Genomic DNA, 15,061 nt, shown 5'->3' with positions numbered 1-15,061 from the left:
TGTAGCAAAACTTAAATTTAAAACAACATTGGAAAGAAATCCTTTGTTTCAGGCTGAAAGAAGTATTTTAAATAACCTATTTCACTGAGACATTCAAACATTTTCATTTCAGATCAGTCTGAAACCACTGCAATTTGACCAGGAAACATGAAGTCATAATTCCACCCAAAACACAGCTTTGGTACTGGGCAGCAGGACCTGATGCTCAACAGCTTTATAAATCTCAAGGTCTTAACATTTTAAGAAAACCCTGGACCAGGCAAACTTCCTCTCTTTGTCTGATTCGTGTTGTCAGATGATAAAAGGGTTCAGGGGGGAAATGGAATATATAGGTATTTTGAGAATATTCATACCATCTTTAGGCTTCTAATAAGGGTACCTAGTTTATGAGCCTAGACAGGTGATGTATTCAATGGGGAGAGGTAAACTCCTAGTTTAGCTCTTAAATCCTCTCTGCGGTCTCCACTGACTGAAAAGCAGCCTAAGCAAAGCACTCAGATTGGGTACCTAGAAGTAGGAGGTATGGATGCCTTCCTTGGATTCCTCAAAAGACCATATTTGGGTGTTTCAGATAGTATTTTCAATGTTTAACAAGCAGTGGCTCAGCCAGAATCCAGGAGGAACTGGCATGTTGTTTTCCAACAACATCTGGCAATGCAACCTGTGGGAGGACTGCAGTGTCTTGTTGCATGTTTCACAGTGTACCGAATTTAAGCATCTTGGAGCATTCAGACCTGGGATACATGTGTAATATCCCGTGAAACGATAGTTATTCTTGTGTTTACAGAGTTAGGGAAAACAGACAAGAAGAGAGAGCCGGAAAGTGGGAAGGCCGGCTGCTAGCAGTAATTACCAGCTGTGCGTGCGCAGGAAAGGGTAAGAACCTTGTGCCTTTATGAAAACCTGCATTTAGAGCTGTTAAATAAGGGGGAGAGGCAGGAAGTGGAAGGAGTGGCTCCAGCAATTCTTAGCTGGATGTTTATAGCAAAGAAAGGGTAATTGTAACCATAGATTGAACTGCGGCAAAACGGAGCTGATTATAGTTGGCTGCCAGTCTATCTCTTGCATTTACGATAGGTAGCTGGAGCCATAAGAGCAGAGTATATCTCCTTTTCTTTTCATAGAATTTCCACTAATGAAGATGCTACAGAAGAGTCTGCCTAAAAGTGAAATGTTAGCTCCTCAGCTGATGTAAATCACTGTAATCCCATTGAAGTCAACACTGAAGATTTAACATCATGCTAATTGAAGTCAATGGAGCTAGGCTGATATATACCAGCTGAGGTAAATTCCCCAGTGCATTCTTTCTAGCTCTTATGAGTGTTTGGAGCCTGTGCTCTGGTTTGAGTCACAGAGAGACCTCAGCTGTGCAGTTCAAACCAGGCTCCTTATTTAGAGCTGACCTTTCCTAAATTTCAGTTATGGTGTTGAGACTGGTGATTTCAATCCAGGTTTATCCCTACACTTAATTTGCAGGTTTTTTTTCATTTTCCTGGTCCTTGTGGTAGCATTCCCTTGTGTGTGCAGATTTTTGCTTTTTGGCCTGTGTTATCTAATTAGGTCTGATATATTTAGCTGTCACAGAGTGCAACAATCTGTAGCTAGGCTTCTGTTATTATTGATGGTAATATTGTATGGAAGGATCCCCAGATGGTGTTAAACATAGTCTTATGAGTTCCTTTTCTGGTGTGTAAGCAAATGCTCAGTCTACGGAAGACCTGCTGTCTGATTTGGTCTCTCTTCATTATGCAGTAATCTTGGAGCAAAAGCTGTAGCAAATCGTGAATGCTCTGTTCTCGTTCTCAATAGTTGATGACAATTCATGGGACGTAGTATTTTTGGGGGAAGTAGAATTGGAGTTTAGGGTGGAATTTCTGGAAGAGAAACTTTGCTTGAGGATACTCGTGGTGGACTCCCTTCCAAGAGGGTGTTATATGTCCAGATAAGTCAAACTATTTAGCCTTCTGATTTTTCTACCAATAAGATCCCAATGTCAGAGACCCTTACCCTCCTGTGTGTTGGGAAAAATGCTGTTACCAGCAGGTCAAGAAAAAGCCAGATTACATATATTTTCTTCAATGGAGCCATTGGAGTGTGTGGAGTTGTATAGATGAACTGCTTTAAAGCAACAACAAAGCCAGCTTCTAGTGATGGAGAGGTATAATCTAAGCATCAAACAGTCTCTTTGCAGATGGTATGAATGATGCCAGGGATGGCAGGGCCTCTCTTTCACAGCTCTTTGTGCTGGCTGGCTGTAAATTGGTCCTGTTTATTATTCTTGTGAGTTCTGGCAAAATAGTTAAGATGTAGATAGCTCCACCAGGATGAAACACTAGCCTAGTGAAAAGGAGACTTATTTAGGGTAAAACAAGGAACTGAACATGTACTCTCAGGCTGTAGAGAATCTCAAACCTAGATGCCCTCTTCTGGAGTGAATATTTTAATCAGTAGACTTTTACTTGAAAAACATGTGAATTGCAATGACTGTATCTGCCTTTGGCCCTCTTTTAAGAAGCCAGTGGCAAGAAAGGGACTCCAATGAAGCCTTTGACTCAGATAAGGAGGTGCCCAGTGACTTCTGGGCTAGGTGGAAAGAACACCCAAATCACAGTTTTAGACACATAGAGAATTTAGCCACTTTAGTCTCAATTTATACATTGGAGGTCTCTGTTAAATTTAGCTTTTAATCTTTGAATGTTGTGGAAATAATTGAACTTCCAACACCCTGTGCAGTGGTGTGTGCATTAAGAACAGCTTTAAGGGTTGCATTAAATTTTCTCACAAATACATACAAATGCATTTGGCCATAGGATAGATTTAGGTTTCTGCCTTTTTGTACAGTAGGTGAGAATATTGCCATGGATTTTAGAGTCACATGCAGGAAGTGTTCTGTGTCACCACTGCCTGTATTTTTAGGCTTTCTTTCAGGACATAAATACTAAGGACGTCACAGCAGCTGATTCAAAGAGCCCCTGCTGTGGAGTGCCTTGCACTGCTAATGAGGCCCTATGTGATCTCTTGTTGCTGGAGGGGCTGCCAGTTGCCCCTAGGAAGAGGCCTAGAGAACTGGTGAGGAACATAAGGCTTGTGAGAAGCAGTTTGCTGAGAACAGTAGCTCCACAAGAAACGTGGGGTTTAGTAGGCACTGTTTTCCAGATGGACAATACTGCTGTGAGCAGCTGCAGATGAAGTCTTCAAAGCCAGTATGGGAGGTGGAGATGAGGGGAAGGGAGGAGAAAATTCTGCAAGCTGCTAAGACAATGAGAGAAGCCAGTCATTAAAGTCACATAATGGCTGAAAGAATGGAAAGAGTGCTCCTCCCTAAAAATGCGACAAACGTTTTTTTCCTTGCTGCTTGGAGGAATTCCTGCTCTGCTGCATCCTGACATTTCTTCTCTCCTCTGGGCACGGTAAGCATCCTGCGGAGACATTCTGTTCTTGCTGCTGCTTTCAGTGCTACCAGAAGGCCTGATTCTGTCTGCTGAAACCCATGGGATTTCAGCTTCTATGGCCTCCCACCAGTGTAGGACCGACCACTGGAAATGGTGTTCTGCAGTAGAAATCTGGTTGGCATCTTCCTAACCAGCTAAGAATTGAGTTTTGTTAGGCTGAGCACATGTTATCTGAAAGCCAAAGGATTTACATGCGCTATTTTCCTGATGTTAGATGGTTTTTAGATATTTTATTTTATGTGAGAGAATTTTACCAGCAGCAAAGGCTGCCTCTGTTGTCCTGGGCCCCTACTGCAAAAGGGGAGAGACAGCCATGGGTATGTAGAGGAGGACTGCATTGAAAAAAACTCTGTGAGACTGAAGGGGAGACTATTTTCCCATTGAGAATTGCAGTCAGTTTTACCTCTGACAGGGTAAAATGAGGAGCAGTAAGCAGATGGCTGCTCTATGGACTCAAGGCACTTAGAAGCTGTTAGGGTACGTCTTTGTGGCAGGACGCCGCACTGTGCAGATACCAACCCTGTCTGAATGAGTGAGGATAGCGCAGTGCAGCTTAGAGATGCCATCATATCAGTGTGCGGGTCTGTGTTAATCAGCCTGACTGACAACTCATCGATGTGAATAGGTGTTGATAAATAATATGCAGCCGATCACTAGTTTTAGCAGTATACTTAACTCTAGAGTCTTCTCCTCTGTTTTGTGTTGGATTTATGAAGCCTGCTACACAATGCTGCAGGCCAGCAGCATGTGTCTATATGGGCAAATCTGCAGATAGCTCAGGACCTTTGAGGTGAGCTGGTACCAGCTGGAGAGGATCCTGGGAGTCTGTCGCTTGGGCTGGCAGATAACACCTCCCAATAAGGGAGTCTGCCTGCATTTTATGTGCTCTTCCTCTTGACTGTATAAAGCCCCTCATAGGGGCTATACAGCCCTTGAAGGCTGTAAGGAGAGAGACAGCCAGTTCTGAGGTTTGCCCAGCAGGACTAGGAGAGGCTGATACTGTTGGAAAGAGACTTTGTCTCAGTAGCACAGCTGATGCCTGACAACCCCCCAGCCTAGCAGATCTAGCATGTTTGTTACAATATGAAAGTTTCCCCTGTGTTGGCCTATTTGGAGAAGAGGGACAGCATTAAGTCTGTCTTCCTTCATAACCGTGTATATTGTGGGCAAAAGAGAAGTGTCTGCAAAGTCTGTTGTTTGCCATGGTTTTGTCCTCCCACTGTGTTGTGACAGCCTGGCTTGGAGGCAAGTTCTGGCTTTATTATGAAGAGTCTGAAGTTTTCTTTCAGAGGCTGGAGTATGGTTCTGTCTTGAAGCAATTCAAAGCTTCCAGCTGGAAGAAATATGTCCAAGGCTGCTTTGCTACAGCCCTTTCTGCCTCCATCCCTGCCCTTACAGTCTACAAATGCAGATGGGTAAGCAAGTTATGTCTGTGGTCTAACTGGGACAGCTAGCTGTCTGAAATGGCTAGCTTTGTTCCCTTCAGCAGAAACAAAATAAAATACATGAATGTCTATTGCCCTGTTGTAAAATTTTCACATCAACTGTGATTTTGCTCTGAGCTTTCTCTGATCTGCTCTGTGCTAAGAATAGTGGCTAGTTACAAAACACCTAAGTGAGTGGATGTCAAGTGCCCATTACCCATCAAACCTGAATATTTCTCTCTTCTTTAGTAGATTTGAAAATAAAAGGAAGGACTTCATGTAAGCCTGTCTGATTTCTGGAGCAGTTGTTAGAAAAAAATGAAGGTTGAAACCCCTGATCTCCGGTATGGAGCAGGCCTCCGTGCTCTTGTCCTGCCTCATGTGGGAAGACATGGGTTTCCTTGAATTGCTGAGCTACTCAGATGAGCAGAGAACGGCAGTATTTAATCCGACATGGGCCTTGTTTTCAGAACAGATTTATTTTGTTGATGGAGCTCTACGCATTTGCATCACTAGAGAAACCTCTAGCATTTGGGACCATTTAGGTTTGCTGAATCTTCTTGCTCAGGCTCTGGCAGAGCCTGGCCAATGCAAAGGCTGTCTGCGGCTCCAGCAACAGTGGACTGTGGCTACCATATCCTCTTTAGCAGAGTCAAAAGGTGTCTAGGATCATATGGGCTCTACTGGAGGGGCTCTCCTTATCCAGGTGAGCACAGTCATCCAAGAAGAGATGGCGAAAACATCTTCTGTCTCCATCTTGGCTGGTCCAGAGAGGTGCCATGTTTCCTTAGAGATGAAACCCCCCTGAAGTCTCTGCTTCTGTTTTCCATGCCTAGTGGATATGGTGGAGTAGATACAGGTGAAAAATGCTCTCAGTTCCCTCTTGTGCATTCAGTCCCATGCTCAGGCACAACTAAAATGTGTGCCAAGAGGCAGTTCAGGTTAGGAAAGGGATATGCCATTTTTCTCTACCTCTGCTTCTTGTCACATTTTGTTAAACGCGGTCATGTAGCATGTAATGAAGACATCTGTTCGTTTTGTAGGAAACTGTGAAAAAGTGCGTGCATTTGCCTTGTGCCATCTGTTGCCATTCTGATAAACAGTTGAAAGCTCTGGCAAACATAAACAAAAACAGTGCGCTTTGGTGCTAACTGCACCGTTTTCTTTCTCAGTGTTCTGTATTTGAGCCTTTCCTTGCGATGTGTTAAATATTTGGGGTCTGGTCTGCTGTAAGGAGATCTGATGCTCGGCAAAGACTGCAGTTCTTCTTCTGTCCGTGTCCCTCCCCTGAACTCGAAACTGTAAGGAGAAGCAGGAGCTCCTGAGCTGCTGGAATGCTGTGAAATACTGTCCGTGCCACCTGGACGGCTCAACTTTCCCCCTCCAAATTTTGTGCTTCTGAGTGGAAACTTGGCTGGATCAAAGAAATGATTGGGGAATATACTACTGATCAGGAGGGATTTAGATGTATTATACAGGATTATTATTTTTCCAGAAGTCTGTCTTGTGAGCAAAGGTTCTGTGTTACAGAATGTGTTGAAAATAAGTAGCTTATAATGGATTTCTGGAGACTCTGTGAAGACGAAGCACTATTACTGTAAGGAAAGACAAAAAAAGGGCACTTCTGTTGAGGCTCATGCTGTCAGAAAAACACAAATAAGACAGTGCTGGAGAGGAGGGTATGGTGGCCAGTTAAAAGCAGACAGTGGAGAAAGAACATGTACAAACTTTTGAGTGTGGCTTTCAATGCAAGAGCATATAGCAGTTCTCAAACACTACTATATAAAAAATATTTATTTTTTTTTAAAGACCAGAGGTACTTGCACAGAAGTCTTTAGCATGTATTACTGTGCATACACCAGACTGAATCTACAGAAATAGTTTCTGTGAAGGGGAAAAAAGACCTCTGTTAACTCCTTATGGTACATGCTTACTAAATATAGTGTTTTCTAGTGACGGTGCATTTTTGCTGGCATATATAGACAGTGCCAGTTAACAGCTAAATTACCTTTTGTAGCTTTCTGCCTGAGTTGCATATAAAGTGGGCTATGCTGCAGGTTAAAACCAAAATGTACTGTTCTAGCAATTATTAAAATTCATGTCTTATAAAACATTTTTTGCAAAGAAGTTTCATGCAGAATGTCTAAGCAGTCTTCTTGGGGCTGTTCTGACAAGGAAAACAGTATTAATACTCAGTGGTAAAAATATAAAGAAGCTAGGAAAGGATCATAGGAGAAATAACAGATCTTCTTTTGAGACAGGCCATGGAAATGTGAAATTAAAAAGTACTTTAATGCTTACTGACAGGGAGCGGAGACACAACTCACATTGCAACTATCTCTGTTCATAACAGCTAGTTATTTTTAGTCGTGTTTCCTTAGGAAGCTGGGCTTATGAGCACAGGGGGGTATGTTTGTGTGTGTATACACGTGCATCTGCCGGTGCACTGTCCTTATGACTTCTAAATCTACTGGTCTCTTCTAGCCAAGTTTGACAGAGAGATGGCAGTTTGCATCCTGACAGGTTTCCTGAGAGTGGATGGGGAGGGGAGTTTGACTCCATCCCTTAGAATCATAGAATCATCAAGGCTGGAAAAGACCCTTAAGATCATCGAGTCCAACCGTTAACCTAACACTGCCAAGTCCATCTATACCATGTCCTCGAGCACCACATCTATCCGTTCTTTAAATACCTCCAGGGATGGAGACTCAACCACTTCCCTGGGTAGCCTGTTCCAATGCTTGACCACCCTTTCAGTGAAGAAGTTTTTCCTAATGTCTAACCTAAACCTCCCCTGGCGCAGCTTGAGGCTGTTAGACCTCCCTTGTTAGACATTAAGGAATTCACATGGGTAGAGACTAGATTAACACCCCAGCTACAGGAAAACCTTGAGAGGGAAGGTCTGTCACCTTGTTAGACACAGGAGAATCCATCTGCAAGGCACCAAATCATAGGAAAACAGGTTTCAACACTTCCACTGCTTATGGAACAACTTTTGAGGAGGTGGGACTTCTGGCAAAAGCTTCATTTTGGCAACTTCAGCAGACTCTCCTCCTCTGGGGACCAGGAGGGGAAGAGAACATGAAGCACAGACACAGCAGTGGGTTACACCAGCTCTTGGGAGTAGAGCTGCCAGGGGCTGGAGTTTCTATTTCTGAGAAGATTTAACTTTTGGGAGGAGGGGTGATAAACTAGACAAGCATGAGTAATGTCCTTTGTGGGTACGTATATCAGACTATCTTAATTTTTATTTTAACTTCACAGTGGTTTTTAAGTATATGAAAACATGTTAAACTTTCATTCTGACAAATATTTGGAGAGTCAAAATGCCATCAAAATTATTTTCTTCAGCAAAATCTTCAGTAGAATAATATGTTCCTGCAAAAGGTTAATTTTTATGAAACAACATTTTTTTTTGTTAAAATAAAGAACCTTGTCAGAACGAGTTTATTGCTTGGAGTCTAACCAATTTCAGTATCAAATGATAAATCAATCTGTACAATTACAGCTCTAATGGGGATTAGGTCACAGTAAAGCTTATGAGTACTCAAGACTTAATTAGCTCACTGAAATCAGTGCGACTCTATATTGACTTGGTAAGTCTTGAATCAAGCTCTGAAGGTTTGATGGGCAGAAGGACTCAGTGCTCTGAGACCTAAATTTCAATGACATCTCCACAGCTGAGGCTCACTGTCATGACTCTCTCCTGGAGTCTGGAAAGGGTCAGCTGCTCTTCTCACAGTCATCAGAACATATGCCATTCCCTTCTTTTTTTTGTCCCCCCACCCCCTGTTTGGTAACAGTCTTAGGGTCTGGATCTGAGAGATGATTCAAAACATCGCTCTACCTGGGGGATGGGGAACCCTCATTTCCCTCTTGAGCCACTAGGTTTGGAGATTCTTCTTGGCTCCTTCTCTTAGAGCGCTTCTGTTTTGCGTGGGAATAATTACATTGACATTGTCATAGAGAGTCACTCTGGATACTTACAGCAGGGGCACTCGTAGGACTATAACCTCTTTTGTAGACTCCCTGATAAATTGAGTAGTAGTATCTTTACATGAGGCAGGAGCTCCTGGCTTTGGCTGAACTCCAGCTTTGCCCCCCTCTTCTGTCATGGTCCTACTTGAGGGACCAAGCAAGGGTATGCTTTCAGCTGGGTCAAAGAGACTTTATTCTTGTTGTTTGACCTGCTCCATGGACAAATGGCCCTGCTGCATGTCTGCACATTTAGACGAAGGAGATATGAGTTGCAAGCTGTGTTGCTGTATTTCTGTAACTGATTTTAAATAGTTTGATAAGAGACACCAGAAGAAGCCCAGCATCTGGGAAAGGAGGCAGAATTTGAATGCTGTCTTCCCAAATTCCAGCCAAACACACTTATCACTAGGCTAGAAGTTAAAAATGGAGAGTGTGGACCTTCCATGTTTTGGCCAGGACCTGGTGCAGGTCTGTTCTTTGCTTTACTTCTCAAATGTTTTCTTAATTGAAGGATTCTTTCATACATTTAAAAAAAAAAAAAATAAAAATCACAAGTTGTTTTTTACCCTGTTGCCTAACTGACTTTTTATTTGGCCCCATTTTGCTTGTGTCCCTGCTCATGTGTGTGGGACTATCTGATTTTGTTCAGTGTGTTTTCAAATCCTCTCCTGATGTGTTATGTGCTGCCATCAAAGGCAGGAACCTCCCATCTCCCCATGATTAGCAAGAGTGGCCTCATAGTGACATCGGCCACCTCCCCAGCATTCATGGATGCATCCCATTAGGTCCCATGGACTTTTTTGTCCAGTTTGTTTGAATGTTCTCTAAACTGATCATCCTCTACAGAGGGTAAGTCTTCCTACTGGCCTCAGGGACGAGGGGTTCCTCAAGACCACTCTTTGCAGTAAAGATCCAAACGAAGAAGGCATCAAGTTTCCCAGGCTGGGATCCCATGTTCCCGCCTACCTGAGCCCTGTGTCTTTGCTGCTGACAGAAAATAGAATGGAGGTGAGTTCTGCATCTTAAAATAAGATGTTTAACTGAAGGAAAATAGGTCATGATCTTTTGATCTTTTTTTTTGGTAAATGAGAACTCTTTTATGTTGTATGGCTGACACTTGTGAGTGTAAGTGACAGAAGACCAAAATGTCTGTTAGCCTAGTTATGTCTTACATGCAGCAAAGCAGCTATTAACACAAAAGAGAAACAGGACCCCCCGTGGTCTGTCTTTTGCATTCAGTTATTCATTGCAGTAAACAATATGGGAAAGTTTTACCAGGTAACTTTGTTTCTGAGGCAACAAATCACAGCAAGCAGATTGATCGTGAGTTAGTGACTAAGGAGAGAGAGAAGGGTAAAAACAACACCCTCAAGCTATAATGTTTCCTAAAGTTAACACGTCGCATCAGAGGTGTAAATGATATGAGGTCTGAGGGCTGCTGAATTTCCAAATGCTTTGCTGCAATATCTTGGGCTGGCAATTAATCAATTTTTCTGTGCCTTTCAGAGTTTTCCTCTGAACAATGTTCTTCCTCTGAAGCTCATTAGCCATCAAAACCTGTCATGTCTACACATGTTTTTCTTGCACCTCATTAAGAGATTATTGATTGTTGGCTTCTACCCCTTTCAGAATTTGCTTCAGAAAATTAATTTCAACCACGAGTGCAATTTAACTGAATGCTTTTGCCAATGCTTGATAATGACTTGCTTTGTTAAAATAATTTAAAAGTTTTCATCATATTTATTTTATTTTGCTCCCTGCAAAACATGAATTGTCTTCAGCTGAAGCAAAAATAGGGAGAAACCTCACCTTGATAAAAATGTATAATATTGTCTTAAGACAGATGGAAGCCTGAAGCAGTTTCAGAAGTGCAAGAAAACTTCATAATTGCCATTGATTGATTTGTAACAAGTGTATCTTCTGGCCACCAGATTGCTCTTGCTATATGAGATTTGTCAATACAGTCATTCCATTGAGGGAGGAACATAGGCCAAGCAATTAACTTTTTTTTTTCAGGATTGCTTTGGTAATTAGGGCCAATTTTTCACTGGTAGCTTATTATTCAGGTCTCATGGGTTTCTTTTAATAGGAAACACTGGCAAGTTCTTTCTGCAGTCATGAATGAACTTCTCCTGAGTCATCAGCCAGTGAAGTCAGTCAGATCTTCTTTTGCTCAGGAAGAAGGAAGGAGAAAAACCACTATTTTCATTTAGCACTTCCTTGATGTTACGTCCACTCTGGTTAGTGCATATAGTGAAGGGTAGGCTCATCCTTAAAAGCTGCTGTGGCAGGCAATGCAATGGTACCCATTCTACAGGGAAACAATTGAAGTAGAGAGAGATGAAGAACCAGATTTGTCCAAGGTTTCTAACTGCTCTTGGATGCTGATAATCACCTAATGAGAGTCTCAGAGGTGCCCTCATAATGTGAGGCATCAAGATTCTGTTGTTTCCATGCTGAAATCAAGTAGATTATCAAACCTTTTTCTGTACTTTTGACATTGCAGTGAGGTGATTACAGCACCTCATCCTGGAAGATGTAGCACTAAAGTTTTTCTTCCCAAGAGACCCTCTCTTGAATGACAAAGCTGTGTTAAGAGGTTTTCCTTGTTTACCCAGCCTCATTGCTGGCTGCTTGTTCCTGCCTCCTGCTTTTATCACACAGGTTTTATAGACCTTGTCAGTTGTGTTAAAGTCATCTTTTGTGATTACAGTGGAAAATGGACAGATTAACTAGTATGAGTCAAAATCGACCCTCAAGAACTGTACTGTATGGCTGGAGGGCAGTGGTTTCTGGAAGAGAATCATAGGACCATTGAGGCTGGAAGGGACCTCTAGAGATTGTCTAATTCAAGCCCCTTGCTCAAAGAAGGGTCACCTGAGGCAGTTTTCTCAGTGCCATGTCCAGTCAGGTTTGAATATATTTATACACATTGGTAAGATTTTCCTGAGTCTTTTCTTGTCTAGGCTAGGCAATCTTGGCTTTCTCAACCTCATCTCATATGTAGGTGAGGGGTAGTGATGTTTGAATCTGGCTTCACTGTCAAGAGTAAGCTTGTGAAAAGTCACTCTAAGGGTATCTGATAACTGGAGCTTAGGCTTCTGGTTTCCCAGAGCTCTCTGTTCAAGCCTTGCTGGTGTTTTTTTGACCTTTCATCCCTCTAGGTAAAAAGACTAATAGTGGACCTGACTAGATGGGCCCTTCTGATCTTCAAAGCCTCAGATGAAGAAGTTTCTCCTCCATGATGTTGGCTGAGATATGCTCCATGCTTTATGTGGCTTCCTCCTCCCAGCCTCCTGCAGTTAATGACACGCCCCCACTGTCTTGGCAAGAATGGCTGGGTTGACCCATCTGTCTCACTTAACTAATTAGGGATTGATTGGGTGAAATGCAGACTTTCAATTTATTTTAAACAAGGCAGGTTAACCTGCAATCTGTGGTCTCCCGTAGTATACTGAAAAACAACATTTTAAATTCCAAGTAAACAATACAAATCCATTCAACGACCAATAATAAGAAAACAAAATCTACAGATGCATTTGCTGTGGTAATTGTTCTGCATATCACTGGAGGAGAGACGTTTAAATGGCTTTCAATTAGGAAATATGTTATCTATATAGTTTTAAAGCCATTTAAAATGAAAAGAAACTTTTTTAAAAAAACATGTGGGCAAATATTTTGTTTCACGGAACAGACAGGCCAGTTAGTCACCTGATTTTGTATCTAACCTCTTGCATGGTGAGCTTCTCCCCCTAATTCCTGCACACAAGCCTCTTGCCTTTTGGCTGGATACTCAGGGATTCGCAACCCATTACTTAATCCTGGGTATGTTTGCCTGAGGATAACTAATCATATATCCTGGTCCCAGAGTGGTCTTTGACTTGATAGAGTACTCTTCAAGCAGGATCAGTAGCCACCAGCTGCTCTCTCCTGTTAGTTCGGTTCTGGTTATGCTGGCTTCTGTTCAGCTCATACCAGTACGCTTAATCAAATTACCACCTGTCACTTCTCTGTTTCTGGGCTGTACAACCCAGCATGAGACAGCCAAGTTCAATCCCAGTCTTGCTGCAGCCAGTGGCAAAGCTACCATCAACCTTAGAGAGATAAGAGTTTCCCTTTGTATTTGTAAGGTACTATACAATTGTGGAGATACCTATCTATAACCCGTTGTTTTTCTGGCATTAGAAACTGGGAACTGCCAGACAGGCAGTACACTGTGCTATGTGGAAAGTCAGTCCAGTCTCTCTCTGGCCTTTGGCAGTTTCGCATGCTCCAGTGAGAAGCTCAGAGCCCTTGATGGATGATAATGACTGGATTGGTAATGCTACTGCAATAAGTGTAATATATGGTTAAGGGTTGTGGGTGAAATCCCCCTTCTGTGTACAAGTGCCAGGCTTGCAAAAGCATTCAGGGTGCATGCTCCTTACTGCAGCTGGTGAGATTCTGTTACCGTATACGCCTTTATGGATCAAGGCTGCTGCTAGGGATCTTCTTCTGCAGAATAGAAGAATAAGCTCAGGGCCTGTGGGCAGGTTGGATGTAAAGTACCTACTGTTATGACCACAAATAGCCATAGACCAATGTGCTCTGCCTTGAAAAGTATTATCATCCACAAGGCTGCTATGTTGCCAGGTCTTAGGCTGTTATAGGCACCACTCTCTATACTCTTAAAAAGGTGTTGAGTTCTAGCTTAAAAGCAGTTGGACTTATTTTGCTCTGCTGTTTCTGTTGGCAGGCTGTTTCAGACCCTAATTGCTGTAGTGGTTAGGAACCCTCTTTTAATTTCCAACCTAAATGTATTCATGGCCAATTTATATTCATTTGCTCTTGTGCCAGTATTGCCCATTAACTCAAATAGTTCTTTTGTCTTCTGGTGTTTATCCTCAGGATAGATTTGTAGAGAGCAGTCTTCCCCCTTTCACCAGCTATTTTGCTAGTCTAAACAAGCCGAGCCCCTTTGGTCTCCTCTTGTAAAACTGGTTCTTCATCCCGACTGATCTTCATCTCTTATCCAGTTTGAAGTACTCCCAGAGACACAAACCCAGAATTCTTTCGTACCTCTAGTGGCCATATCATCTTCCTGACTTAAGTAAGTGCATTTACTCTATGGACCCATTGGCCAAGCATAACCATTCTCCTCATGTATCCCTGTTCTTCATACTTCTCTATGCAGAAGATAGCTGAATAATCCAGTTCCATCGTTAGAAAGATTTGTGAAGGACACCAGCCATATGTCCTGCTGTAGCAAAACTGCTGTATTTCATTTGTGTTGGACTATGGCTAATGCAGAGACTTTGCTTTAGGCTGGTTTCTCTCATGTGGTGTTCTTGATCTCTCCCTCCTGTCTCCTTTCCTATTTTTTTTGGCAGGGGGAAGCCCTTAAGAGGGTAGTCAATGGGATGGTGTGTAAGAGCAAGCCCTGCTTTCTTCCTGACTTTTCTTCCTGTCTGCCAGCACAGTTGTATTCAGCTGGAGGATCATACTGAATATTTCCAGCTGCTCTGACATCTCTTAGCTTTTCAGAAGTCTGAGTTTCCTCTTTGCTGGCACAGATTTAAATGCCTTTCATTAGGGCTTGGTCTTCATCACACAAAATATCAGTGGTATGTTCAGTTTTCATGATGAAGAGCAATCCTACTGGGAGAACATCAGTGAATGTCTGAGCTAAAACTGGTAAGCTTTGAGGGTTTTGTTCACTGGTGTTGGCAAGACTCTGGAACAGTTCCCTGCAGGTCTAATTATTTTTACTAGACAAACTCCCATTGCAATGAATAGGAAGTTTGGACTGTACCGTGATTTCAATGGACTTTATGTTGTAAGACTGTCATGTCGGAATAATTCATAACCTACCATGAGAAGGGACTGCACTGTGAGAGGAACGTGCTTGCTGGCGTGTCTTGTATAAGCAGAGCTATGCTTTAGCAATAGTTCAATATCACATTTTGACTGTGTATATTGTTTTAATTTGCAGTGTCTTGGCAGCGCAAGCAGTCACATTTGCTAGTGTTTGAAAAGAACAAGAGAAATTAAATATGCAAGAGCATTAGAGTACGATTCAGCATTTGACATAAAAACCACAAAATTAAGGCAATCCAGACATACGCCTGCTTCTCTGCCTTTTGTTTGCATCAACATGCCCCTCAGCTTCAGCTCTATAACATCTACCACTTTGAAGGGGCAGTTCTATGAGGTTGTGATGATTAAGAG

Source organism: Nipponia nippon, unplaced genomic scaffold, assembly GCF_047370975.1.
Source record: "Nipponia nippon isolate SJK-2023a ecotype South Korea unplaced genomic scaffold, ASM4737097v1 scaffold_11, whole genome shotgun sequence".
Classification (NCBI taxonomy): Eukaryota; Metazoa; Chordata; class Aves; order Pelecaniformes; family Threskiornithidae; genus Nipponia; species Nipponia nippon.
This window is presented reverse-complemented; position numbering follows the sequence as displayed.